Here is a 5,032-nt window from a genome sequence, read left to right on the forward strand (position 1 = left end):
AAGAAAATAATTAAAATGGAAATAAACAAGACAGGAAACTAAAAACAAACAAACAAACAAAAAACAATGAGATACTTAACAAACCCAAAAGTAGACTCTTTGAAATTGAAATCATCAATAAAATTAATCAGTCTACAGTATCTGATCAGAATACCAATATCAGGAATGAAGCAGGTGACATTGTTAATTCTAATGATATTGAAAGGATAAGAAGGGCATACTGGAAGGAATTTTATGCCAGTAATTTTGCCATTGATAAAATAGACAAAGATAGATGGACAAATTCTTTGACACAAAATTTCAACATTCTGGAAGAAACAGCACTAATAGCTTCATAATGAGTAACTACTAATTTGTAATTAAAAACTTTCCTACAATTAAAAATTCCAGGGTAAATTTGCTTTATTGGGAAAGTCTACCTAACATTTAAGAAAAAAGTAACGTGACTTTTCACACAAACTGTTGCAGCAAATTGAAGACAAAGGAATACTTCTCAATTGCTATCAGAGGCCAACATTACCTAATAACCAACTTGATACGGATATTAAGAAAAAAGACAACTAGGGAAAACGTGAGGTTGTCTGTTTCCCCCAACTGGAGCGTAATGGTGCAGGTGTGTGGGTTGGTGAGACAGGATAACAAGAACCGGTGAATCAAAGTTCCACATTTGGAAGCAGTCATGGTTGGGCATGGCCCAGAGACCAAGATTATTGACAAGAAATATAGCAAGTACAGTTGAAAGCAGAGTGTAACAAAGGATATGTCAAGGTAAAGCAGGTAGGGGTCAATCCCACGAGCACGGACTCAGTCATATTTGGGAAGGACCAAGAGATGAAGTTTCAGCCCGCTAGGTTCTCCACATGGTGAAGGAACTTTATTGATATTCTGTAGCATTTGAGGAAAATGCAGAGAGCCCTGGCCTGGAAACACACAAGAAGAGAAAAAGGTAAGGCAACAACGATTCTATAGAAATTGATGCTGCCCAGGAAGCTGAGTACTGCATAGGACTGGAACCTGGGCATGACCCTAGCCAATGCCTTATAACCCCAAAGAAGGGGAAAGGAACATCTGCCAAAAAGGAATGATTGGGTCACTGGAGCAAAGGCTTGGAACTTTATTTTTATGTTTTAATTTTAGAGAGCACCAAGATGTCCTTCATTAAGGAACGGAAAAATAAACTGTGGCACCTCCAGACAACAGAATATTATTAGTGCTAAAAGGAAATGAACTCTCAAGCCATGAAAAGACATAGAGGAATCTTAAACGCATATTACTAAGTGAAATAAACCATTTGAAAGGCTACTGTATAATTATAACTAGATGACATTCTGTGAAAGTAGTAACTGGAGATAGTACGAAGATCAGAGATTGCCAGAGGTTGGGGAGGGAGGGAGGAATAGGCAGAGCACAGAGGATTTTTAGTGCACTGAAACTATTATGTTTGATACTTTAACGGTCAGTACATGTAATTGTACATTTGTGCAAACTCATAGCAAGGCTAAGAGAGAGCCCCAATGAATACTATGGGTTTTGGATGATAAAAATGTGTCAGTGTTGTTTTATTAATAACATTGACATTAATGACATAATAACATTAATGATAAATGTAACATTCAGGTGTAAGATATTGATAGCAGTAAAGGCTGTGCATGCATGCTTAAATAAGGTAGGCAAGTATAACCTAGAGAACAACATTGCATGAAAGGGAAAATATAAGCTAGTATCTTTCATGCTTCAATTTATTTTATTTTATTTTTTTACAATTTAAAGAAAGGAAATACCTTCTTCAATGGGAAAACTCAATATTGTAAAAATGTCTCTTCACCCCAAATTGATCTATAGATTCAGTACAGTCTTATGTCAAATGCAAATGTAATTTATTGGAAATTTACAAACCAATTTATATGAATACATGAGACCAAAATTAGCCAGCCTAAACTTGAAGAAGAATATGAGAGTACAGGATCCACAGTATATCAAAACTTATTGTAAAATTACAGCAATATAATCAGTGCTATATTTCTGTAAGAATAGTCAAATAGACCAGTGGAAGTGAGCCCTATGATTTGTGTAAGTCAGCTTTGACAATTCTACCTTGCTTTTCAAACCCATACATCTTTAGGGCTATGGTACATGTTTTAAGAGTGCAAGGGGAGCAAAAGTACTAGGATTATTTAATGGAGGGATGATGCTTTCTTTATCCTTAGTATTGATTGGCAAAAGCCTGGAGACAGAATATGAATAACAAATCTTACCATGCGATTTAAAGGAAATAGATTTAGACCTAAAGGAATTAACTAAGTGAATAGAATGAGAATGTGAAGCAGAACAGTTAACATCAGCTTTGGTGAAAACTGGACCTTTAAAGGAGAATAAACAAGAATATTAACAGATAATGAATTAAGATCATATTTTCTGGTTGCTGAAAGTCTTCCACTGCTTCAGCGGTCACTTTAACCCACATATTTACTGGAAAGTAAATCACTTATAACCACTGATTTCCTGCAGGCTGTGGAATCCAGAGGGTATTCTGTTAAAGGCCATTTTGTGAAGAAAACGGTGGAAGACTAATCCTTGCCAGCATGAATTCTCAGAACAAACCAGTTTGGGGAGGGTGGGTCACATCACTAATACTAGATAATGCTGATTTAAAGGGATTATTTGGGTTGTGGACTGATCCTAAGTGGCTGCAAGCTTTTGTGAGCAGGCCATTATGGGTGATATGAAAATTAATCTGTCACAGTGGGTTTCCATACTTACCCAAGAGGGGAAACTGTCCTTCCCCATATCTAGCAACTAGAATCCATTTTCTGAAGAAGTAGAAGTATCACAGTTGCTGGTACCCCCAGATTGGCTCTATGATCTTAAGGATACACGTCTAAACTAAGGTTGTTAACACAGACCATGATAGATGCTGTCATAAAGCTCCCTGCTTCTCCACCAATTTTGGGATCCTTGTGTAGATAACTCTGCTAATAAGTGTCAAGAAAATATTCAAGAGGCAGAAACTCATTTGCTAGTTTAGTTATTCTGCCTGAAAGAAAGGAGTGTGTATGATAGGAATATTTACTATTCAGACAGTGAAAACGTTAAAAAGTTATTGAAAACTAAAAAGGGAAAATTAATTGTATTGCCAATAGAAAGCACATTATCAGGTTCAGGACATAAGAGAGAGGTTTCTTCCAACTGTAGCCGTCAGTTCTGGTGGCTATAACACATTACCGTAGACTGAGTAGCTTAGAAAACAGACATATATTTCTCATATTTTGGGAGCCTAGAAAGTTCAAGATCAAGGTTCCTGGTAAGGGCTTTCTTCCTGATTTATAGACAGCTGCCTTGTTTTATTATCACATGGGGAGAGAGAGAAGAAGCAAGAGCCTCTGTCTTATTAGGGCACTAATCCCATCATGAGGACTCTACTCTTATGACCTATTACCTTCCAAAGACCCATCTTCCAAAGACCCAGCTGTAAAACTGGGAATTAGGGTTTCAGCATATGAATTTTGGGATGATACAAGCATTCAGTCCATAGTATCCCACACATGGTCCCCCAAATGACACACTCATACTCCTTAAGTGATCCATCAAGTTAACTCTATAGAGTCAAGGTTTTAAGAATTTAAATCCGGTTAAAAGGGTTGTAATTTAGAATAGAAAATATGTGAACATGGTGGCAAATTTACTCTCTTAGATAAAGAAATAAAATGTACAATGATTGAAGAAAGGTTATGATCTGATCTTGCATATCCTAGCAGGGGATCCAAGGCCTTTCACAGTTGCATGGATGAGATGGTCTGGAAGTAGTGTAAATTTCTGGTAATTACTAGTGGGCAGTGATCCCACAGGAGAAGAAGAGAATGCTCTTATGGGGCCATATGTGAAACCTACATGTCACATAGAGGTGGAGCTATAGATTTCAAATCTACAGCTATAGATTTGAAAATGTGACTGGAGAATATATTCCAAGGTTCTGTTGCCCTTACTTGAATGTGAACTTGGAATTGATATTATGTGCAAAAGGGACGCTATCTAGTTTTAATTGGACATGCTGGATGGGAATCTTTGTATTGCCTAAGCACTTTTCTGTAATAAAATTAAGCAGTGTAGAATTCTAAAAGTACAAGAACATTGTTCTTATGAAGGAAATGATCAAAGTAGGAACATTACATCCAATTCATTTACGGGATATGAGAATAGCTATTGGAGGATATAACAAGGTTGTTCTCCTCATTGTTTATACCATAGCCAATATAGTAAAGACTGTAAAAGAAGTGTAACTGGCCAAAGATGATTGGTATGCCATAATAGATTTGGCTAATGCTTTCTTTTTAATATCTTTTCGGAATCCAGTATAACACTATTTTCATTTTAGTGAAATTGTTTTCAACATATATGTATGGATTTTCCACAGGAATATTTAAATTCAAAGCATACATAATAATTTAATGTAGTGACCTCTGAACTTTGATAACCATCAGGAGCAAATTGGTTCTTTGTACTGATGATATCATAATTTCCTTCTAGACAGAAAGAATGCAGGAGAATTTATGTCTTTCATATGACAAGAAATGTCTTTCTGATAAACACAGCTGAAATATAAAGCTGTTCCAATGTGTTGAAATTTGAGGAATAAAATTGCATGGAGAAAGAGATATCCTGCAAATGGTGAGAAATGAATGACTATCTCTATTGATTTTGCCACTAAACCGAAAGCCCAAAGACAGGTGGATCTTTTGGGTTTTTGTGAAATCACATTCCCCCCCCCCCTTAAAGATTTTATTAATCCCAATTCACAGAGACACCAGAAATAAAGTGAATTTGAATGGAGCTCTGAACAAAAACAAACACTAAAAGATCCACTTGAAACTTCTCACCTGATAGCCAGCTGGTTTAGTAATGTCTGCAAGTAGGATATGCTCTCTGGTGACTTTAGCAGAAACTGGATGTTGTGATCAGCAGAGATCACTAGGGATTTGTGTTCAAAAAGCTGCAGATATCTCAAAAGATGCTGAGGCTTTTTCAGACCTTTTGA

General features: G+C 36.4%; 1 pseudogene; it reads left to right on the forward strand.

Moving 5' to 3' along the window:
* Window positions 1-574: 574 nt before the first annotated feature.
* On the forward strand, window positions 575-2,571 carry LOC125935246 (aprataxin-like; annotated as a pseudogene).
* Window positions 2,572-5,032: the final 2,461 nt, after the last annotated feature.

This window comes from Panthera uncia (assembly GCF_023721935.1).
Source record: "Panthera uncia isolate 11264 chromosome A1 unlocalized genomic scaffold, Puncia_PCG_1.0 HiC_scaffold_17, whole genome shotgun sequence".
NCBI classification, from domain to species: Eukaryota; Metazoa; Chordata; class Mammalia; order Carnivora; family Felidae; genus Panthera; species Panthera uncia.